The sequence below is a fragment of the Muntiacus reevesi genome, chromosome 2 (assembly GCF_963930625.1).
Source record: "Muntiacus reevesi chromosome 2, mMunRee1.1, whole genome shotgun sequence".
In the NCBI taxonomy this organism is placed as follows: domain Eukaryota; kingdom Metazoa; phylum Chordata; class Mammalia; order Artiodactyla; family Cervidae; genus Muntiacus; species Muntiacus reevesi.
Genome location: NC_089250.1, coordinates 248,488,870 through 248,513,988, shown reverse-complemented (window position 1 = coordinate 248,513,988; position 25,119 = coordinate 248,488,870). Strand labels below are relative to the sequence as shown.

Here is a 25,119-nt window from a genome sequence, read left to right as displayed (position 1 = left end):
CAGTTACTGAGCCTGCGTGCCTCAACAAAGAGCCCATGCAGCCAAAATTAAAAATAAATAAATAAGCAAACAATTTACATTTCAATAAACAGTGGCAGATAATAAGAGAAAGCCAGCAGGACATAATGGTTAAGAGTAAGGGCTTGGGCAAAATTTTTAACCTCCGTCTCTTCATCGGGCTTCCCTGTGGCTCAGCTGGTAAAGAATGCACCTGCAATGCGGGATGCCTGGGTTTGATTCCTGGGTTGGGAAGATCCCCTGGAGAAGGGAATGGCTACCCACTCAAGTATTCTGACCTGAAGAATTCCATGGACAGAGGAACCTGGCAGACTATACAGTCCAAGGGGTCACAAAGAGCCAGACACGATTGAGTGACTTTCACTTTCTTTTCTTCATCATCAAAATGAGGATAATCATAGTGCTCACTCTTCAAACATGGTCTTATTTACTGTCAAGGGTAGGGCTCAAGTCCCAGCTCTGCTTATTAGCTCTGAGACCTTGGGCACATCACTGAATCGCTCGGTGCTCCAGTTTACCCATCTGTAGAATGAAGGTATTTGACAACTACTTCCTAGGGTTGTTTTAAGATACACAGAACAGTGCCTGGCACATACTAGACACTTCATTTATTCAATACTCCACAAAAGACATTGATAACGGCAGATATTAATTTAGAACTGATTATATGCTTATTTTCTGAGGCATTGAGAGGTAATGCCTGCTTGCAATCTGAGACCACCCAGTGGAGAAGCTCATCACTATCAGGGAAGACAGTGAAGATTTCACAGGAAAATCTTCAACCTGATCATACAGTGCAGTGAGACAAACGCCAAAGACAGAAGGGGACTACTTGGATGAGGGAACTTAGGATCAGTGGCTTAGAGACAAACTCCTTAAAACTCCACAGTCATTAAAGTATTAAAACTTAAAAAGTATTAATACCCAAAGCTGGAGAAGCTGTGGTGAAAAGCATCTGCATTAAACATCAGAGTCCCAAAGGACTCATTTAACTAGTTTCCATCAAATAATTTGTCAGACATTGTGCTTGGCAGTAAGGACAAAATTGTGAATAGACAGGCAAGGCACCTGCTTGCGTTGAGCTTATACTAAATTGTGAAACAGATGGACCATAACAAAACTGAATCTCAGGTAGTGACAAATGCTAGACATAAAGGAATTTTAAAAGAGGATAATGTAAGAGTGATGGGGGGCGGGGGAAGAGTGATGGAGAAGTATGGGGAGTGTATAACTTTTACTGGATGGTGAAAGCTGGTCTCTCTGAAGTTGTAGGTGTCTGAGCTGAAACCTAAAGGAGTCAGCCTTATAGAAATCTTGGCTCAAGAGCCTTCCAGGCAGAAGAAATAGTCGATAAAAGTTCCTTTTGGCAAACTCAAATTGGCCTGTTCTCTCTTTCAAATAACTGTCTCTCATTCCTCCAGTGCAATTTTTAGTTTTCCCAAGAAATCTTTTATTAAAAAAAGAAAAAAAAAGTCTTGTTCTTTTGCCTATTTCACATGGCTAGACTAAGCACAGCATAGACGCTTCTACATGGACATGGATCTCTGCCAGAAACCCCTCAAGTGGGTTATAGTGTCTGGGCTGCAGTTTTCATTCATTCCACTAGGGGCCACCATTGCCAACTTTTCTGACACCAACAGCCCCACCCTTGCTAGAGAAAATAAGACCTTGTTAGGGGGCAGGAGGATAAGCAACACGATTATTCCCATTTTGTAGATGAAGAAACTGAGATTCAGAGGTTAAGACATTTGTCTGATCCCTATAACTAGTGAACAGCAGAGTTGGGATGGCCCTTAATATGAGTAACCTAGTCTCAATCACTCCCTGAACCCTCCTTTGCCAGTCTGTTTAAAAAAAAAAAAAAAAATCAAAACCATGCCACATGCCTACCCTCACCTTTTAGTCTGGTTCTACAACTGATTTCCCAAATTTGAAGGGGTTGCGGAGGGGTGAGCATAGCACTTTTTAAAATGACAGGAAGAGGTTGGGAAGAAGAGTCTCAGAGTCTGTGACTGGAATGATTATATAAACCCAGATTCTGCAGATCTGTTCTTGCAGAGTGACCTTACACAAAATGCTTAACCTCTCCGGGCTTCCGTTTTTTCTACTGGCACCTGAAGGATACCACCACTGACTGGGCCCACCTCTTCAGGGTTTTGTGAGATTAACCGAGACAGTGAATGTGATCACAACCTTGTCCCAACCACACCCCAGCAGAAACAATGGGGCCACTGGGTTGTGTTTGGGGGGCTTGCAATATAATCAGGGAACAAGAGTTACCGTCATTTTCCACACTGAATTCTGTGCCCCAGCCGGCCCAGATCTGGGCAGTGAGAGCTGGGATGAGCATGATTGGACTTGCCAAGGGTGGCAGTCTGAAACAATGAAAATGGTTTTGCAAATAACTTAATGCAAAGCTCTTAACCTGCTGTGGGGCATCTTGTCTTAATGGTAGCTAAGCCCTGCCCTGTGAGAAGTGACAGAAGTAGTGTACGCGCCACAGGCAGGCCCAACCTGAATTTCCAGGTACTCATTAAGGCCCATTATCTTTCTGTGCAACCTGAGCCTCTGGGCTGATTAGCCAGAAATTACAGAAAAGACTGAGGGGATCTCCAGGTCTGAGAAGGCTCTGGGAAGCTGGCTTCAACCCTGGCAAGGGCTGGACAGTGTCTCAGAGCCACAGGGAACACTAACGCCAGCATGTATGGGGAAACAAGACTGGCAATCTGTAGAAACCAGAAGATCAGTATATGAGGATTAGGTATATTTGAACATTTCTTTTAAAAAAAAAAAAAAAAGTGTTATTTTTTTCTGTCTGCACTGCACGGCACGTCTTAGTTCCCTGACCAGGGATTGAACTCTCACCCCTTGCAGTGGAAGAGTCTCAACCACTGGACTGCCAGGGAAGTCCTACTTGAACATTTCTAAAATAAAAAGTTAAATAAAAAAGACAGCAAAGGACTAAGTATTAAATCAGCCTCTTGTCCTTTCTTAAACCAGTCATTTGGCCACTTGGTTTCGAAACTAGATCCTAATGACAAGAGCCAAGAACCCACTGGCCATCTCTAAATGGGAAGGTCTTTTCCTCACAATAACATCATCATCACCATCAAAAACTAGATTCAACAGCTTCAACTACCTTTTATTCACTATTTTCTTAATATTTAACATGTGAGAACATTATGTGTCAGGTTCTGTTCTAAGCACTTCACAAATACTAACTCATTTAATCCCAGAACTCTGAGAATTTGCTGCCATCAGCGTCCCCTTTTTATAGACGGGGAAGCTGAGGCAGTTATTAAGTGGCAGAGCCTGGACTGGGACTTGCTACTTCTGAGAGTCCACGCTCCTCTCCCCGCTGGCTCTCTACAGGTCAGACTCTTGTCCTGTGTGCTCTTGGAGTCCAGTTTTCTGATTGAGGCCATCCTGCGGTGTAGGCATCACCAGTCCCATTTTCTTTGCCCTGAATTAAAGGCTGGTGGGAGGAAGGGCCAGGCTGTCTGATCCCAGAGTGAGTGTTCTTCACTAACTATTCCCATTTGCGAAATGGGGATAGAATACTTCTTACGTGGGAGAAAAAAAAAATGAAAAAAAGACATTCCAGAGCAGTTGGAATTCCACACAGCAGAAGTTTGATAGTAATTTGAGTGGAGGTGGAGGGAAGGGTGAAAGAGGTACAGTTGGAGACAGTTTTTAAAAACGTAACTTTCTGAAACATTTTTGTATTGTATGGTATGTTACAATTACAGTGAGTCACTTTTTAAAAGGACAAAATGACGAGTGATGTAACAAGGGTCTTTAGGGATTTCCCTCATCCTCCGGTGTTGGAAGACTCTGTGCTTCCAACCAAGAATTTGCATGCCGCAACAAAAGATCCCACAACTAAGACCCGGTGCAGCCTCGCAGCCAAACAAATAAAATATATATATGTGCATATTCTAAAAAGCATCTCTAGCACAGTGTGACTCCTGTAAGTTGTCATTCATCCTACAAGTGCCCCATTTTCTTGCGTATTTGGCAGAAGCAGTAGCTTAATCTGAGAACCCCCTGAAGAGATGCCTGAAGTCCAAATACAAACGAAACCCAAGTCCATGAAAAGCTTCGTAGTCCTAGGGCGGCAACATTCTTTGCTTGGAATCGCGTTGTGCCACAAACAGTCCTGCCTGAAGGCTCCCATTTCTTCTCTCACCCCTGCCCAACTGGAATGTCAGTGGGTAGGAACAAGACAGTCCCCAGAGCCTCCATATATTTTAGGGAGATGTAAGGACAGAGCCTGCCATCAGATTCAGCTACCCGTAGTTATTTGGTAAGGAGCAGGATCTCCCGGTTTCTCAGAAGCAGCTACCTGCAAGTGGGGTCTTCCCCACAGCACGCACAAAGAGATGCCTTCTGGGATGTCTCCCTCTCCGAGGGAGGCATTTTCCATGGCTAACACCAAAGAACACTGCATTTGTTTTTATTTCAAGGACCACTGGAACAAAGTATCAGATGAGAAAATTTTACACTTGATCTCAAGGGCAAGACCACAAGCCTTCTGAGGCCCTTGGAGATCCCGGGGGCCACACTGCCATTGTGCATCCCCAAACCAAGGGCTTTGGTTTCTAACTTAAATATTCAAAATAAGGAATAAGAAGTCTTACTTGATGGATGAAAGGAACCCTGGGAGACAGATGTGTTACTTGATGGATGAAAGGAACCCTGGGAGACAGATGTGTATCGTCTGGCTGGGCAGGCTCTTGCTTTGCTAAAGAGCCACAGTGTTTCTAACTAACTCCAACCACAAAGTCCTAAATCTCCATGGGTACCACCACCTAGAAAGTTTCTTTTTAGGTTCCATTTTCTTTGATGGCACTGGGTGACCAGAATGTCTTCCTTTGGTGGGTGTTCATGAAATTACTAGCCATTCCGGGTTTAATAGCCACCCGTGCTCAGCAGAAAATGTAATTCAATGTTTAAAAAATGGGAGAGAAAGGATGGCGAGGCCTCCAGTTTGTCCACACTTGGACAATGTTGAGATTCAAGTTGCACGAGGAAGACTATCATTTTAGCCCCAATAAATCGCCAGTTATCTGGGCCCACTTGTTACTGAGAACTACGGGCAGTAACTCCACCTAACAGCCTGACTAGACACAGCAGGCCTGGTGGGTAGAGTCCAGCAGCCCTGGCTTCTAAATGAGGAGCTGGGCTCAGAAGTCTCAGTGAAGAGCCTTGGCCAAGCCACCTAGCTATGAAGTGGCAGGGCCTGTAGTCTGACACCCCGTCAGGACTTAATCACCAGGCGGCCTACCATCTGCTTTGTGGAGCCATTTGTGAGACTGGCTGCTAGCTGAATGGCCAGGTGGAGGGGAACCAGAGTAAAAATAGCCAAGTTTCCCTGTCCCTATCTCCACAAGACACACACACTCACCCCCCTCTCTTCTCGCATGAAAGATGAAAGTGACACCTTGGACATCCAGTGCTGGGGCCTCAGAAAAACATAAGGACAACCAGACAGCCAAGCAAAGGAGGAAGTTTCAAAGATTCAAGAATGTTAGGTCTCTGCGTTACACAAGTTGAAGTAAGTCAGAGTTCCTTTGATTGGCCAACTTAACATCCAGACCTTTTTTTCTGGCTAAGATAAGCAGCTTGGAATGTCATGTTGCATAAACACAACTCGCAGGTGTGTCCACAGAGCCTGTGTATTGTGCTCCCCCGGGACGTTCTTGGCTGGGGCACCGGCAGCCCATCAGATCGCCCTTGTCGACAGGCAGCTCCTGTGGGATCCTAGGGATGGGAAATTTTATTTTATTTTTAATACTTATTTGTTTGACTGTGATAGATCTGGGGTGTTCGGGATCTTCAAGGGAAGTTTATTTTCATGAAGCTTATCGAGTTCTTTGTCCTGGTCTCCCAGCATGTTGTCCAGAACAAATTATAAGTGGTCTCTGTCTTCATTTAACTCACACCCTAAAAACAGATGTCAACAACGGGTGCCGCCCAGGTGGGAGGCAAGGAACAAAGTCTCCTCCTCTCTGTTTCCATCCAAACAGACTGGGGTGGAGGGGGCAACAGTGTACAGAGAAAATGGTGAGGCTGTGGTGGAAGGACCAGTTATCCCAGAGCCCTGTGAAGAGGTGTCCACAGGATAAAGGGGTGACCATCACCCTGGATCTCCCCCTCTTTTTTTAAAGATGTATGGATTTATTTCTTTATCTTTGGCTGTGCTGGGTCTTCACGGCTGCCTGTGGGTTTTCTCTAGCTGCAATGAGTGGAGACTGCTCTTCAGTTGGGATGTGTGGGCTTCTTACTGTGGTGGCTTCTCCTGTTGCAGAATGTTTGAGCTTTTGGAGTTGCAGAATGGGACTTCAGTAGTTCCGGCACATGGGTTTAGTTGCTCTGTGGCATGGGGGAATCTTCCCAGACCAGGGATTGAACCCGTGTTCCCTGCATTGGCAGGTGGATTCTTAACCATTGGACCACCAGGGAAGTCCTCCACCTTTGTTTCAAGGTTACACTCCTGCCACCTGGGTCACTCCAGCAGGTTATGTTTGCCTGTTTTGTGCTTTTGCTTGGGCTAACGCAGAACATTCTCAGACAGCAAACACCATGGATGCTGATCGCAATCAGAACAGTGAAAAATGTCACAAACAGCACTTCCACAGTTGGGTACAAGCCAGTGCAAATACTTTTATGGTTTTACATTTGTGTAAACGGTGTCAACCACGGTAGGGTCAAACCCCAGCTTTGCTTTTTTAGGTGCCACTGTAGACAAGTCACTTCGACCTCCCTCCTTAAGTATCATTTTCCCCTTTCTGTAGAAGGAAGCAGCTTCACTTCCTTCGAGGGATTGCTTCAAGGATTCTTTCTTCAACAAATATTTACAGAGCCTTGACTTGGTGCCAAGCATCATTCTAAGGCCTGAGAAATACAGCAGTGAACAAAGCGTGCATCCTGTCCTCATAGGGCTTTCATTCCAGTGGGGAAGAGATAATTAACAAATAGAATGAAAAGTGTTAACAGAGAAAAACAAACAGGTAAGCGGGTTCCAAGCTTCTTTGCAGCAGCAGGGCCAGAGGGGACAATTAAAATGCATTTAGGGAATGCTCAAAAAGAGGCATTTGAGGGACTTTGCCTGGCAGTTCAGTGGGTAAGATTTTGTGCATCCACTGAAGAGGGCATGGGCTGATCCCTGGTTGGGGAACTAAGATCTCACATGCCACAAAGGCATGGCCAAAAAATAAACTAAATAACAATTAACACACACACACACAATATTCCACTGTATGGATACAGAACATGAATAATCTTCCCTGGTGGTTCAAACGGTAAAGAATCTGCCTGCAGTGCAGGAGACCCGGGTTTGATCCCTGGATCAGGAAGATCCCCTGGAGAAGGAAATGGCAACCTACTCCAGTATTCTTGCCTGGGAAATCCCATGGACAGAGGAACCTGGTGGGCTACAGTCCATGGAGTCGCAAAGAGTTGGACACAACTGAGCCACTAATACACACACAACAATAGGAATAATAAAATAATTTAGAAAAAAAAGGAGGGGGAGAATTTGAAGAGATGGCCCCACCCAGCTTCTGGCTGTGTGTCAGACCAAGGGATGAGCTACATCGCAGCAAGGGGCAGTAGGTGGCCTGCTCAGCACTGCATACCCACTTTTGCTGAGCTCTGTTCCAGGGCTGAAGACGCAGGTATGAAACAACAAGTAGTGATCCCTGCCCTCCCAGGGCTCACGTCCTAGTGGGATGAGAGTAACACTAGCACGTTGCTCCCACACAGGCCTGGGAGGGGCGTTGGCTCCTGTCCCTCCAGTCTAGAAGGACCAGGGGGCCTCCCCAGACCACCTGCCCTCAAGATCAGGGCTAGAAAAGAGTTCAGTTTGAAATCCTTTGCCTTTCTGGGCCTGTCCTGGACAGTTCAGAAATGAACCTATTGATAAAAACCTCACCCTGTTCAATCACCATCTTCCTGCCTAGATGGGGGGAGGGGCTCTGGTGTCGTCAACTGGAGATCTAGGGCTTGCTTCTCTGCTCAAGTCTGAGACCGAGGCCTTGGCTTCAGTTTCCAGGGTGGACACTAACTGCCAAGGAATCTCACTGCCATTCATTTTAAAAAGGGAGGCAGGTGAAGCAGGTGAACCCCACTGTTAAGGAGGAGCTGGCCGCCTGCCCACTGCAGAGGTGCACAGGGACCTCTTTGCTGTCACAGGGAGGAGGGAAACTGGTTTGGTTTCATCCAAGAGAACAAGAACCCTCTGGTTTACACACTTAAATTGGAGGAGTTTTATTATCCAGCTCCTGGCTGCCAGTTAAATACACAACACCCGACCTGCCTGCCTGAATAGAGGTGCTAATTGATTATTCCCACCGGCTGCAACCCAGGAAACATTCCTGTGGCCAGGTTGGGCAACTCCAGGAACTGTTTGCTTATTGATTAGAAAGAAAAGACTTCCACCCACACCACAGAATCTGCCCACTTTTCCTTTCTGTTGGACTCCCAGAGGCCAGGGAGCGCCCTTCTCCCTCCACCTCCTGCTGACTCCTCAGGGCAAGGGGCGACTGGCATTCCTGGTCTGGGGGACTGGCTCCTAGGTTCCCATGCACCAGCAAGGGGTCTCCAGTTCTTGGCTGCCCACTTATGAAATAAAGCACTTTGACCAAAATATCCCAACCTCATCTCCGTCTGGGGTCTAGTGTAACGTGCCCTGCACAGAGACTGTCCTCACCAGTTCAGTTGCTCAGTAGTGTCTGACCTCTTTGCAACCCCATGGACTGCAGCACGCCAGGCTTCTCTGTCCTTCACTATCTCCCAGAGCTTGCTCAAACTCACATCCATTGAGTCAATGATGCCATCCAACCATCTTATCCTCTGTTGCCCTCTTCTCCTTCTGCCTTCAATCTTTCCCAGCATCAGGGTCTTTTCCAATGAGTCAGCTCTTAGCATCAGGTGGCTTATCCTAGAGACTACCCCAGGATGCTTCTTAAAAACACCCAGGCTTGGGCTATGCCACAGGCAAACTGATCTCTGGGGCTAGAGGATATTGAATTGTAAACCTTTCTGCCAGGCACTTGGAGCAGGGCCTGGAGGAGAATGGTCCTACAAAGGCTTCCCCAGGGAGAGACAAAAGGCAAAAAGTAACACAACAAACAATGAGGGAAGTTATCACTCAGGTTTTAATTGTAAAGGCTCAGAGATGTTAAGTGACTCTCCCAAGGTCACACAGCAATGAGCAGCAGAGCTGGGATTCAAATACAGGTCTCGCTGGCCCCAAGACCCATAGTAGGGGCCTGGCATTGTTCTGCTTCTCCAGCCTGAGCCTCCTTCAGTCCCCACCACTGTCTCTCTGATGGTAGGATGTGAGCCACCTGGTGATCTCCCTTCCATTTACTCTGGGCTGTTGGATGTTAACCTGGTAGGTTAGCACACACCTCACATTCCTCAGTCACTTCTTATCAAAGTCTTTGTCACCCACACCTATTTTTTCCCCAAATTTTAGTTTTTGTTTTTAATTTCAGAAACAATACTTGTGTATATTAGAGGAAAGAAAGTGACAAAGCAGAGAGGAGGTAGTATTATTTATGACAACCAAAAAGTGGAGACAAATCAAATGTCCCACTGAAGAATAAACAAAGTGTAGCATATCCATCTACACAATAGAAATCACTCTGTAATTTAAAAAAAAAAAGATGAATTAATTACTTTCTGTTAATAATTAATTAATTAATTACTGCTCATAATTAAGTCATTACTACTACAAGCTGCACCATGGGTAAATGTTGAAAACACTATGCTAAAAGAAGCCAGTCACACAAGACCATGTACTGTATGGCTCAATTTATATGAAATATTTAAAACAGGCAAATCTATAAGGAGTAAGTAGTTGCTTAGGTTTTAGGTTGTAAACTAAAATTGTCTATGGTAGCAAAACTCTGTGAATATATGGAAAAGCCATTGTATCCTACACTTTAAAAGGGGGGAATGTTAAGATGTGTGAATTACATCTCAGAGCTATTATCAAAAAACTAAAAAGGAGAGGGGAAAAAAAAGAGAGAGCCAAAAGCACTCATGGACCCAACCACCCGCAGGGAGCCCAGATTTGATCCCTGGCCAGGGAACTAGATCCCATGTGCTGCAACTAAGAAGTTGCACATCACAACTAGAGATTCTGCATGCTGCAACTGGCGGAGCTCACATGCAGCAACTAAGACCCAATGCAGCCAAATAAATAAATACTTTTAAAAGATTTAATAGCATAGATAAACTTTAAAGGCGTTATGCTAAATTAAAGAAAATGACAAAAGACGACCAGTCATGGAGATAGGATTCAGTTAGTCTGGAGCAGGGTTCTAGAAATTCTAGGAAACCAGAGATTCATTGGAAAAGACCCTGATGCTGGGAAAGACTGAAGGCAGGAGGAGAAGGGGACAAGTTGGCATCACCAACTCGATAGACATGAGTTTGAGCAAGCTCTGGGAGTTGGTGATGGACAGGGAAGCCTGGCATGCTGCAGTCCATGGGGGTCACAAAGAGTCTGAAGCAACTGGCAATTTAGCATGCATGCATGCAAGAGTATTCTAAAACTAGGCTGTGCAGCTACCACACAGCTGCGTACATCTATGACCTGGCTGTATGCAGTGGGTAAACTTTATGGTATGTAAATTACATCTCAATGAACCTGTAAAAATATAGTTATTACTAGGATTCCCTTTGAGGAGGACCTCATGAGTTCAAGTTCCAGGGTTCAAAAAAGACACAAACCCATTCATCTAAAAACACAAGGTCAGAGTGATGAAAAAGTGGGAAAAGAAAAGAGGCCATAAATCATTCTTAATGAATAATAATTAGAAGAGTAAATATTCCATATAATGACAGTCATTATGTGCGGGCACTGCACTGAGTGCTTCACAAACACTGACTCCTAAACTGCTAGGAAGCAGGTGGGGTTTTTTAATCCCCTTCATCCAGATGAGCCCCTGAGGCCCAGAAAGGCTTGAGTCACCTGTTCAAGGTTGGAAAGCCAGCCAGTCTATGAAGCGAGAGTCACACACCCAGGACCAGCCAAGGCTGGTTGAACCACTGGGCTAAAACTGCTCTGCCTTGAAGGAGAGAAGCTCCAGGGGAAGGTGACTTGCAGATAAGATGGGTCCAAACCCACGCTGGGCACAAAGGCAGGTTGCTAAAACCAGAGACTGACTCTCTGTACATGGATATAACCCAGATAGAAATGTTCCAGTCTCGGGGCAGCATTTACCCAGCACTAGTGGATGTGGAAAAATGCTGACACTAGCACGGAGCTCCAGATTTTGAATCATTCAGTAAGTCATGAACAAGGTCCGGAAACCTCTTCTCCAACACAAAGAATGAGTATGAGGCTTGCGCCATTTCCAGCTGTGCGCTGTGCTGGAAAAGCTTGGGCCCTCTGCCTCTGACATTTGGAGCAGAACTCCCCAAGCACAGATGGACGCCAAAGCTGCACAAGTCAGGCATTTCCCACAGAGTCTCCAGGTCACATGCACTTGCAGATGACTCCGAAACAAGTGCTCACTTGTCCAAGAGTGCTTACAAGAGGAGGCTTTCTCTTTTTCAATGGAGGCCAGCATCGTTTTTCCTCATCAAGAACAAATAAGCATTGATGGGAAAGGCCGTTGCTTCCAAGAGCGTTTGCCTGATCAGCTCAGCTGGCTCTGGAGGTGAATGCTCAGCCCCCACGTGCACAGGCTCCTGGGAAAGAAGTCTCACAACCATTCCCTCCTCTGAGTCCCGGGGAAAAGCAGAAATGTCTCAGGCCAGGGAGCTCACCCCAAGACTTCCAAGTAGGCAGGACAACGAAAAGAAGAAAATTACACGAAGACTCCCCAGGCCACAGGTCCCACATGCAAGCACGTTGGGCACAGCCGGGGTCCCGGGGCTAATTCTCTGGGCACACTTGCTGCCACAAGGCCCTGTGGCATCTGCCCCAGCAGTGCTGCTCACACTTTACTTTTCTGGTTGCGGTTCTTACAAGACTCAGTGGTTTCTCTACCTGGCTTCTTCCCATTTTCCAATCAACAATTGGAAACTTGCATACATGCAGAATGACGTATGTACAAGGTTATCCACTAAGGCATTGTTTGTACTAGCAAAACATGGCAGAGAACTCAAGCATCCATCGAGAGGGAGTTAGTTTAAACTGCAGAATGTTCTTACAATAAAATCTGATGTGAAAAAAAAATCTAATGTGGCTTTAAAACAAAAGAGAAGCCTCCTGATGCACTGCTGTGAATGTACTTTAAGACATTAATGTGATAAAAGCAAGGTGCAAAGCAGTGCAGGGAGATTAAGAACACAGGTTCACTTTCCCTTGTATTTGCATCTCAGAAAAATAACTGAGGTTACAAGTCTGGGGGAGGGGCTGTTGTTGGACCCAAAGAGGACCGGGTGGGGGTAGAAATTTTTCCTGTATAATTTTTTATATTGGTTGATTTTCCGTTCAAAAGGTTAAAAAATAAAACAAAAAACCTCACAGGGAGCACAGGCAAATTGCTCATTATTTACTTTGTAGGAAAACATTAATTTTTGCAATTGTTCGGAGGACCTCCATCCCTCAGAATCTCAGCAACTCAAGATGCAGGAGACTATAGGAAGGGCTCGGTGGGAGTGGTGGGAAAGAGCAGGGATGACCCACACATGACTGGAGAAGGAAGAGTTGCTGCGGGGGAAATGGTCAGCTGGTCTAGGAAGAACTAAGTCAGGTGATGGATTCTCTCTGGGGTTTGTCAGGAAGACAAGTGCTCAGGCAAGTCCCTTTCATTCATTCACTCAGGATTAATTTACTTACTGGTGACACAGAGGCTGAAGTGTAAGAAGTGGTGTTCAAAGGCCGTGAACAGCGTGGCTGGTAGAGTCAGTATGACTTTTTTCAGAGGGCATCCAGACCACATGTATACATGTCACATGCTCACATCCTGTCATCCAGCAGAGCCCACACGCAGGACCTCATCCCACAGAGGGACCCATACATGTGCACAAGACAGATACACAAGGAACCTCACCACGGTAGCAAAACGTGGAAACAGCATCAATAGCGGACTGATGAAATAAACGATGGCCAACCACTCAATCTGTTCCAATCCCAAAGAAAGGCAATGCCAAAGAATGCTCAAACTACAGAACAATTGTACTCATCTCACATGCTACTCATAACTCGGTTGTTAAAGAATCCACCTGCAATGCAGGAGACTCCAGTTCAATTCCTAGGTCGGGAAAATCTGCCGGAGAAGGGATAGGCTACCCACTCCAGTATTCTTGGGCTTCCCTTGTGACTCAGTTGGTAAAGAATCTGTCTGCAATGTGGGAGACCTGGGTTCGATCCCTGGGTCAGGAAGGTCCCCTGGAGAAGGGAAAGGTTGTCCACTCCAGTATTCTGGCCTGGAGAATTCCATGGACTGTATAGTCCATGGGGGTCACAAAGAGTCGGACACGACTGAGTGGGCTTCACTTTCACTTTCACATGCTAATAAAGTAATGCTCAAAATTCTTCAAGCCAGGCTTCAACAGTATGTGAACCATGGACTTCCAGGTGTTTAAGCTGGATTTAGAAAAGGCAGAGAAACCAGAGCTCAAACTGCCAACGTCCATTGAATCATCGAAAAAGCAACAGAGTTCCAGAAAAATATCTGCTTCTGCTTTACTGACTATACCAAAGCCTTTGACTGTGTGGACCACAACAAACTCTGAAAAATTCTTCAAGAGATGGGAATACCAGAACACCTGACCTGCCTCCTAAGAAATTTGTATGCAGGTCAGGAAGCAACAGTTAGAACTGGACATGGAACAACAAACTAGTTGCAAATCAGGTAAGGAGTACATCAAGGTTGTATATTGTCACTCTGCTTATTTAACTTACATGCAGAATACATCATGAGAAACGCTGGGCTGGATGAAGCACAAGCTGGAATCAAGATTGCCGGGAGAAATATCAATAACCTCAGATATGCAGATGACAACACCCTTATGGCAGAAAGCAATGAGGAACTCAAGAGCCTCTTGATTAAATTGAAAGAGGATAGTGAAAAAAGTTGGCTTAAAGCTCAACATTCAGAAAACTAAGACCATGGCATCTGGTCCCATCACTTCATGGCAAATAGATGGGGAAAGAGTGGAAACAGTAACAGACTTTATTTTGGGGGGTTCCAAAATCAGTGCAGATGGGATTGCAGTCATGAAATTAAAAGACGCTTGCTCCTTGGAAGAAAAGCTATGATGACCAACCTAGACGGCATATTAAAAAGCAGAGACAATACTTTGCCAATAAAGGTCTGTGTAGTCAAAGCTATGGTTTTTCAAATAGTCATGTATGCATGTGAGAGTTGGACTATAAGGAAAGCCGAGCACAGAATTGATGGTTTTGAACTGTGGTGTTGGAGAAGACCCTTGAGAGTCCCTTGGACTAAAAGGAGATCCAACCAGTCCATCCTAAATATTGATTGGAAGGACTGATGCTGAAGCTGAAAGTCCAATACTTTGGCCACCTGATGCGAAGAACTGACTCGTTGGAAAAGACTGACTCTGGGTAAGACTGAAGGCAGGAAGAGAAGGGGACAACAGAGGATGAGATGGTTGGATGGTATCACCAACTCAATGAACATGAGTTTGAGTAAACTCTGGGAGTTGGTGATGGACAGGGAGGCCTGGCGTGCTAGCCCATGGGGTCACAAAAGAGTCAGACACGACTGAATGACTGAACTGAGCTGACCCACTCAATAGGAAACACCGCAGAAATTTAAAAGAACAAGGTAGCCACTAAAAAGAATCAAGTAAATCTATACATAATAACATGAGAGGAATCTGTCTTTAAAGAAACATCAAGAAGCAAAATAATACGGTAGAGAAAATGTTTAGAACATCTTCCAAAGGATACACTGGTACCACTGGAGAAGGGAGCGACAGCGGATGAGATGGTTGGCTGGCATCACTGACTCAATGAACATGAGTTTGAGCAAACTCAGGGAGAGTGAAAGACAGGGAATCCTGGAGTGCTGCAGTTCATGGGGTTGCAGAGAGTCAGACATAACTTGGTGACTAAACAACCACCACCACTGGTTGTCTCGGGGGATGAACTGCTGGTGGAGGTAGTAAAAGATGGGAGGGCTGCTAGCCTTTATATTCTTCTGTACCACTGGAATTGCTTCATGTTTGCTTCCCCATCAACTTCACTGGTGGCTCAGATGGTAAAGCGTCTGCCTACAATGTGGGAGACTGGGTTCAATCCCTGGGAGAGGGAAGATCTCCTGGAGAAGGAAATGACAACCCACTCCAGCATTCTTGCCTGGAAAATCCCATGGACAGAGAAGCCTGGTAGGGTACAGTCTGTGGGATCACAGAGTCGGACACGACTGAGCGACTTCACTTTGCTTTCCCATCGTCACATAAAGACATTTTTCTTTTCTTTGAACTGAAGGAGGAGGGAAGGTGTTAGGTTGACTGACTTCAACGGGAAAGTCCTGCACTCAGGCTCCCCAAGCCCCTAATGCTGACTTCAGCTGCATTATCCGAAACAAGACACCCAGGATGGGTGAGGCCATCTGGTCCCACTCTGGTCGATTCTATTTGCGGTTTGCTAAGTACACTTCTCTGGGTTACAATCTAATGGTCTAAATGACAAATGCTGTTTTTTCCCCCAAGAGTCATGCTTTAAGAGGGACATTGACCCGTAGAACTGGTCCAGAGGAAAGGGGGCACAGAGGGTAAGTGGCAGAGTGAGGGACAGACTGGTCCTCAAGATCCACAGGGCAGAGTCCTTCTAGAAGGGTTAGCGGTTATGGTGGCACCAGAGGGCAAGATAAGGGCCAGAGTAGAGCAGAATTAGTGAGGCCACCTGAGAAGAAAAGGAAATGTTTTTGCTAAGAGCTGACCTCAAACACAGAAGGGGGCTGCCAGACTTCCATAGCCTGATGGCTTCCTCGGGTGCAGCCTCTATACTGACTGAAGTCCTGTGTATAAGCTTGAAGTCTTCATAGGAGAAGGAAATGGCAACCACTCCAGTACTCTTGCCTGGAAAACCCCAAGGACAGAGGAGCCTGGTAGGCTACAGTTCATGGGGTCACAAAGAGTCGGACACGACTTGACTTCCCTTCACAGACCTGGATTTTAAACCTCATCTATGCCTTGAGCCATGTGACTTCAGCTTCCTCTTTCTAAAGAATGGTCCCTATGCATGGGATCTTTGGACAAGATAAGAGTTCTTATCAAGAGCCCAGCTGGGCCTTCTTTGTGGTCATTCACGTTATATCAATAGATTTATGGAACTATAAACCGCAGCTGTCTGAGGTCACCCTGCCAGAGAGACAGGGCCACCAAGGAGGTAGAGTCGGGGATGCTCTCATGAAACCAAAACCCTATCAGCGCCTCCCTCTGGCCCATCCACACCCCTAAGGATCTACCGCTCCTGCTGTGGGGTGTGGTGGGCCCTTGCCTGTGGGCAGGCTCTAAACCAGGTTGATAGGAGGTCAATCTGCTCCCATCCTTCTTTCCGACCTTTCAGGCCCAGAGGGAGCAGTATCATATCTGAAAGTGAAAGTGAAAGTCGCTCAGTCAGGTCCTACTCTTTGCATCCCAGGTCAGAATACTGGAGTGGGTAGCCTTTCCCTTCTCCAGGGAATTTTCCCAACCCAGGGATCAAACCCAGGTCTCCCACACTGCAGGTGGATTCTTTACCAACTGAGCTATTGGAGAAGCCATCTTATCTGAGGTTACTGATATTTCAGTATATCTGAGGTTACAGTAACCTCAGATATACAGATGACACCACCCTTATGGCAGAAAGTGAAGAGGAACTCAAGAGCCTTTTGATGAAAGTGAAAGAGAAGAGTGAAAAAGCTGGTTTAAAACTCAACATTCAAAAAACGAAGATCACAGCATCCAGTCCCATCACTTCATGGCAAATAGATGGGGAAACAATGGAACCTGTGAGAGACTTTATTTTCTTGGGCTCCAAGATAACTGCAGAGGGTGACTGAAGCCATGAAATTAAAAGACCCTTGCTCCTTGGAAGAGAAGCTATAACCAACCTAGACAGCATATTAAAAAGCAGAGACATTACTTTGTCAACAAAGGTCCGTGTAGTCAAAGCTATGGCTTTTCCAATAGTCATGTATGGATGTGAGAGTTGGACTATAAAGAAAGCTGAGTGCGAAGAACTGATGCTTTTGAACTGTGGTGTTGGAGAAGACTATTGTGAGCCCCTTAGACTGCAAGGAGATCAAAACAGTCAATCCCAAAGGAAATCAGTCCTGAATATTCATTGGAAGGACTGATGCTGAAGCTCCAATAGTTTGACCACCTGATGTGAAGAATTGATTCACTGGAAAAGATCCTGATGCTGGGAAAGATTAAATGTGGGAGAAGAAGGGGACTACAGAGAATGAGATAGTTGGATGGCATCACCGACTCGAAAGACATGAGTTTGAGCAAGCTCCAGAAGTTGGTGAAGGACAGGGAAGCCTAGCGTGCTGCAAACCATGGGGTCACAAAGAGTCAAACACAACTGAGCAACTGACCTGATCTGGAGCAACATCCACCCCTTTGCAGGCCACCTGGAAACCTCTCTGTGGCCATGAAAAGAAGTTTCCCACATCACTGTTCTGCTCAGTCTGACGCCCTCCCTGAGGACTTAGCAGTGAGCACCTGTGACTTGAGCCAAGGTTCCAGGTCTATGAATGGGCGTCAGAGAAAATGGGAGCCCCTGGAATTACAGTGGAGACGTAGAGACCTACAGAATGCTCCATCGTCTTCGATAAAGGGGCCTGAGATCCCCAAAGAGGAGCCCTACACTAGACATGTTTAGGGCTTAACATCGTGGGTGCTGGGAGGGAGGAGGAGAGAACGAAGGGCTCAACCAAAGCCACAATGACTGGCTGCTTCCAATGCCTCCCAACCCCAATTGATCTGAGCACCAGGTGATAAATTCACTTCAAACCCCTAAACCTTGAGTCCTGTGAATAATAAAAACAAAGCACATGTGACGGGCAGGGGGTTTAAAATGGGACTTGAGAGACACATCAAACACCCAACTCTCTGCTTCCCACAGACCCACTTCATTTCTTGACACCTGGACTGCTGCTTGGATAAGTGCTCCGTCATGTCCGACTCTTTGTGATCCTATGGACTGTCAGGCTCCTCTGTCCACGGGATTTTCCAAGTAAGATGTGGAAGTGGGTTGCCATTTCCTTTTCCAGGGGACCTTCCCAACCCAGCAACTGAACCCGCGTCTCCTGCATTGCAGGCAGATTCTTTACCGCTGAGCCACTGGGGAGCACCCTGGACAATTGTAGTAGCCTCCAAATTGTCTTCCCAATTCTTGCCCATATCCCCAAAGCCTCTTCTCTGCACAGAAGTCCCAGTGAGCTTGTTAAAATCTCAGGTAGATCCTGACATGCCTCTGCTCTCCTCACAGCCCTCCAGAGATGACCCTCTCTCCTCTCCTTCCCTCACAAGTCACCCCCCTGCCTCCAGCACTCCCTCCTCATCCTTCTTCACTGCTTCACTCGTTTGGTATATCCTCCCCGTAGTTCCATGAGGGCAGGGGTTTTGCCTGCCTCTAAAATGTCATGTCATCACTGTATGCGTGCATGCTAAGTTGCTTAGTCATATCCAACTCTTTGTGACCCTATGGACTGTAGCCTGCTGACTGAGGGACCTGAAGTCAGTCAGTCCCAAGAGAAGAGAGGAAAGGATGCTCATTGAGACAGAAATAACCCACACAACTTCATAAGTCTTTGCAGGCAGATGAGGACTCTAATGATTCCATACTAGACCAGTTACCAGCAAGGCACGAGAAGCACCATGGAGACTCTCAGTCAGTCCTCACACACCGGCAGGCAGGTACTGTGGCCCCATTTTACAGGTGAATAAACCAAGACAAGATTTACACAGGTGAAGTGACTTGCCCAAGGTCACAGAGCCAGCAGACAGGCAGAGCTGGAAACTGAACTCCAAACTTACCCTAAAGCTGTCACCTTCACCTCCACCTTGCCCTGCCCCTCTGATGTGTTCGGTCGGCATGTCTCCTCCCTGGCTGTCTCTGCCTTTTCTCTCCATGCACTAAGTCACCAAAAGGCAGTGTCGTGTTCCAGATGGGAGCGCTTTGTTCCTGAGACAGCCATTGGGCATCTCATTAAACCCGCAGTGCAGGTGGAAGGCTGAAGTGCTGACAGGCAGGCAGTGTGCAGACATTTGAAAAGACCCTTTTCGATGAGTTCTTTGGGGAATTTCCATGGCACAGGAACTGGCTCTGAGAGCTGCAAATAAAGCTGGCTCAACACCCTGGCTGGTAATGGGGCTTGTTGGCCCCAGCAAAACCTGAGCATCCAGCTGGCCATCCCCAAAGGCCTTAATTTGCTTAAACGAGAGCATCACCTTTGGGTGTTAATTCCAGAGAACTTCCTGCTTTCTAACATAAAGGAGTTAGAGCTAGCATGCCAGGATTGGGGGGGAAGCCCTCCCTCAGTCAGTCAAGCCCACGGGAGGACTGGGCATTAACTAAACCCCATACCACAGGGCCGAGGGGTATCACTCATGCCAGCTTTCATACTTCCCCTCTCATTCTTAATGCAGTCATTTCTGCTGACTGGGCAGAGGTTGGAGAACCGGTCGGGCTACAGCTTTCTCTTCTAAACACCCTTTTAAGCCATTAGCTTAAGCTCATCTGGAAAGTCTGCCTGCCTGCCTGCCTGCCTTTTGATTACACAATATGTCAAACTTATCTGAGCATCCATTTTCCTGGGCAGGTAGGTGGCTGTGGCTTCCTGGAATCCCTTCTGTTTATGTGAAGCCTGCAAACCAAGGTTCTTCAGATAGTGTGGTGGTGCAGACCCACCCAGCAGCTGAGGCTGGTGACTAACAGCTCGGAGCAGAAGCTCTCCTCCCGCCAAGAGCTTTCTGTTTCACTAGCGATCTTATTTTCTCCCCCTGGGCATTTTACTTTCAAACTAAAATATTAATTCACATAAAGTTTCACCAATTCAAAGTGTACAATTTCAGTGGTTCTTAGTTATTCCCTATGTTGTACAACCAGCACCACTGTTTAACTTCTGGAACATTTCCCATCACCCCAAAAGGAAGCCATGTACCCCACCAGCAGTTAGCCCCAATTCCTCCCTTCCCCTGGCCCCTAGTAACCACTCATCTGTTTTCTGTCCCTGTGGATTTGCCTCTTCTGGACATTTCATATGAATGGAATCATACAATATGTGGCCTTTTGTATCTGGCTTCTTTCACTTGTTTTTTAAATTCATTCATGTCACAGTACGTATTAATATTTTATTCCTTTTTTGTGGCTGAATAGTATCCTGTTGTATGGATATACCACATTTTGTTTACCCACTTACTGGCAGATCAACATTTGGGTTGTCTTCACTTTTTGGCTACTCCGAATAATGCAATAAACAGTTTTGTGTAGACATATGTTTTTAAGGCTCTTGAGTATATACCTAGGAGTGGAGTTGCTGGATTATATGGTAACTAAGTTCAACTTTTTGAGGAAATGTCAGACAGTTTTCCACAGGGGCTGCACAATTTTACATTCCCACCAGCAGTGTATGAGGGTCCTAATTCCTCCATATCCTCAAAAACACCTGTCATTTTCTGTTTGCTTTTCAATTAGACATCCTAATGAGTGTGGGGTGTTATCTCACTGTGACTTTGCTAATGACCTTTTTTTTAAATTTATTTTTTATTGAAATACAGTTGAATAAAATGCCTTTTTTTTTTTTTGACCAGGGATCGAACACACACCCTCATCAGTAAAAGCATAGCGTCCTAACCACTTGACCACCAAGGAATTCCCACTAATCACCTTTTAACGGAACATCTTACTTCCTAACAAATACTTCTTTGAGTATTATCACCTAACAAATACTATTTTGAAGGCAATCCTGGCTAAAGCCTTTGGTGGTCGTCAGAGTAATCGTAATAATACTAAGAATAGCTACCACTACTACCATTAACACCACTGACACTTTCTATATAGCACATACTATGTGGCCAGGCTCATTATACTAGACATTTTATCCTCACAATAACTGTATGAACTGGGTGGTATTATTCTCCATTTGACAGATGGAAAAACCGAGGCACAGAGGGGTTGAGCAATTTGCTCAGGGTCACATTGCTTACAAGTTACTGGTATGAACCTGGAATCTGAGCATAAGCAGCCTGGCCCCAGAGCCCTGGAGCAGTGTATTCATGCATGACTTTCCGGCACTGAGTTTGCTGGGAAAGCCTAGAAAGCACAGGAAGCACAACATATCTGAGCACCACCCAAAACAAGCCCAGGATGATTCTGCAGCTCAAGGTAAAAAGCCTGTACATACCAACATTCCATCCTGTGACAGGCCGGACTATCAGCACAGGACGTGGGACCGCACGGGTGTGTCTGCTCCGAAGGCAGATGCACCTGGGCTGAGGTGTCAGCTCGACCACCCAGACCTCCAGCTAGAGCGAAATCATCTGCCCTCCCCTAGTTCCTCATCCATCAGTTCAGTTCAGTTCAGTTCCTCAGTCGTGTCCAACTCTGCAACCCCATGAACCGCAGCATGCCAGGCCTCCCTGTCGATCACCAACTCCCGCAGTTCATCCAAAGCCGTGTCCATTGAGTCGGTGATGCCATCCATAAGAGGGGTCTAATTGTGACCTCGGAGGACAGTAGCAAGACATTCTGACAGAACACATCAGAGTAAGTACAAGAAAGAGACCAACAGGCTTGCTGACATTCAAGCCTGGCAGACTCAGATTCTACCCACATATTGTTTTGCAAAAAACCATGCATCACTCAAAAAGCACTAAGTTTTCCCTTAAAAGTAGATGTGAAGGATTCCCATTCTTTAAAAGTTGCACATAAAATGACACTTTACCATGCAGGGAATTCCCTGGCTGTCCAGTGGTTAGGACTCGGTGCTTCCACTTTCAGGGGCGAGTTCCATCCCTGCTTGAAGAAATGGGACCCCAGTTTTTTGATACCAAAAATAAAATGAGACTTTCCTATGCAAAACCTTATAGTGCAGGTTCAAGTTTGACTGATTCAAATTCACAGAATATGAGTGCCGTGTTCAAGGGTTAACACCCAACTCTGTGTATCAGGCATCACATAAGCACTGAGTCATTCATGTTTAGGAAATGGAGATCGAAATTAGGCAAAATAGCAGAATTATATCAACTGCACTTGTTATCTGCCATTGTATTAAAAGAAATGTAATAAGATAGCTCTATTGAGGGACTTTTTTACTTTCACTGCTAAAGTACCCCCCTTTGTGGTCTGTGGAAGACACAGGAAGAGTGGAAAGGGGGATGTTTAGCTAAAGAGAAAGGCCAAGTATCAGAAGTGAGACCTCTGGAAAATGCTCACATCTGAGCTTATACAGTCTTGAACTTGAGGTCTAATTTCAGGGTCTATTAAATCATAACCCTTTATTCCTTTTGAAAGCAGCATGCTGACACTGTCAGCTCTATTCACCCTTAGAAACCTCAGATCTGGAAATGCCAGCTAAGCTATATTACAGGTGAGGGAAATATAGTAGGTCTTTTAAAATTACAAATTACAAGTTTGTAAAATTAAAATTACAAACTTGAACTCCATATATGGCTGTGTGTACGTGGGTAGAGCTTACATGAAACTCGTGTGCTTATAAACACAAAACAGAAACTTCCAACCCACCCTTACTAGCATCCAACAGATGCTTCAAGTTCTGCCCCAAAGTGGGGGAATCAAAGGAGGCCAGCAGACTCTGGTCGGAAGGCAAGAAGCCATCTTTCTTCTCTCATTGCCTGCTGTGTACACAGGGGCGGCTATGATCACTGAAGCCAATGCTTTAAATGGCTAGAGTGTAAGATTCTATAATAAATAAGAGACATTCTTGAGATTCTTGGGGATATTTGAATCTGAGGCAGATGGTTAGATGATATTGTAAATTTTCTTTGTTGTGATAATGGTTCAAAATGAGAGTGCCCTTACTCTTAGACAATGCAGGCTGAAGTATTTAGTGGTGAAATGTCTGTAATGTATTTTCAAGTGACTCACAAAGCAACCATTCACAAAGATAGAGCCAACAAGACAGTGTTGGTTATAAAATGAGAGTATTCAGGTGTTCACGGTACTATTTTTCAACTTTTATGTATTTTTAAAGTTTGTAATAATTAAAAGTTCCAGGGGTGGGGGAAGATTCTAAAATAAGAATTAACCAAATTAACTGAAAATATATTCAGGACTGACCGATATTCAGCTAGTTTTCACACAGATACACCAATGGTCCAAATATTGAAAGAGCCCCCTTTCAGTTGGTGAGGAGCCTCTGCCCTGAGCCTCCTGGGGGTTGCCCCCATCCCCAGGGAGAGGGCTGCCCCCATCCTCCAGCTGATGCTCAGGACCCTGGCACCTGCTTGACTACCAACTGCAGGCGTTCCCTTTGATCAAAGGGTCCGTGTTGCATGGGTCAACATTAAACATTTCAAAACATCAGTTCTGCATCATCTCAACTACTGGCCATTCATCACGGACCATGCTCTCCTTGGGGTTCCAGAATCTCTCCTTCTGGCCAACCCTGTCCCCACAACTTGGTTCCCGGGAATGCGAATGGGAGAGCCCTGTGGCACAGAGGTTAAAGGGTATGATGGACCACAGTGTAAGCTCCAGCCCTGCCACGTCTCAGATACATAACCCTGTGGCCAGTCACTTTAATTTGCCAAAAAACTCAGTTTACCTCACTGTAAAAAAGAACTCACTAACAGTCAGTTATTCTCTAATGCTGGTTTTGAAAATGAGATCTTTTTCTCAGCATGAATGATAGGGAACAATTTGAGCACAACTCAAAGTTTCAAACTTGCTCATGTTGTGTGATTTTGTCTGAGAGAAGCACTAGGTGAACATCGAAAACTATACTCGGCGCAAGTGTAGAAATGTACAAAACACGGATCTTTCAGTTACCTTGGTTCCTAGCGTGATATGTGCCACAGCCATTCCATCTGGGGTTACAACTTTCCACTTCCTTCCAGACTATCCACCTTCCACAGTAACTCACAAGCTACAACCCTTCAGACTTACTCCCATAAGCAAACTGTTTTTTAAGTATCACAATGAAGTTTCTGAGCATCATGCCCCTAGCCATTTTATTTCCCCATAAACCTTGGTTTTTATTGGGCAGTTCTGCAAAGCATGGTGATTAGGAAGGCCTCCGTCACCTTACCGCAGAGCTGATTGGGGTTTCCACCTCCCAGAGCATGGTGATGTGTATACAAGACTTACACAGGCAGAGGTTAGCCCAGTGTTGGGTATGCTGCAAGCACTTAGTCAATGCTGGTCTCTTGCTCTGAATGCAGACAGAGCCTGGTGTATAAAATGTGCTCAGTAAACCTTTCCTTGAAAGGTCTGTGGCTCACTAATTTTGGTGGATGAATTAAAGAGGTTTATCCTTCTCTCCCAAGAGGTTGGGAGGGGTGGTAGTTGTCAAACTGTAAATTTGAGCTGGGGCTTCCAAGAGCTGATGGAACCCTGACCTTCACGACTGGCCTGAGGAGAGTTGTGACTGTGTGTCTCTTTTGTGCAGAGAGTCCAGGACTGTTGACCACGGGGCTGCTGCTAAGTCGCTTCAGTCGTGTCCAACTCTGTGCGACCCCATAGACGGCAGCCCACCAGGCTCCGCCATCCCTGGGATTCTCCAGGCAAGAACACTGGAGTGGGTTGCCATTTCCTTCTCCAATGCACGAAAGTGAAAAGTGAAAGTGAAGTCGCTCAGTCGTGTCCAATTTTTCATGGCCCCAGGGACTGCAGCCTACCAGGCTCCTCTGTCCATGGGACTTTCCAGGCAAGAGTACTGGAGTGGGTTGCCATTGCCTTCTCCACATTGGCTATATGGGGCCAATTTTGAGACAAGGAGTCTAGACTCTGAGTACTTAATTCAGAGCCCCGGTAGAGTTATTAAGTGGCTAAGAGCCCAGGTGAGAGGTCATATGACCTGAGTTCAATCTGAACTTTACCCTTATCAACTATGCCACCTCAGGCCCGTAATGTTACCTCCTGCCTCCCACTCTCCCAAGTACAGCAGAGAGGTTGATGGTTCCTATTTCCTAAGGGGGTGAGGTGTC

The 25,119-nt window shown here is 45.9% G+C and overlaps 1 protein-coding gene across 1 annotated transcript in view; it reads right to left on the bottom strand.

The window, feature by feature from the left end:
• The window catches only part of CDH1 (cadherin 1), a 72,955-nt gene that overhangs the window by 26,522 nt on the left and 21,314 nt on the right, over positions 1-25,119 (bottom strand). The gene's annotated exons all lie outside the window — the stretch shown is intronic.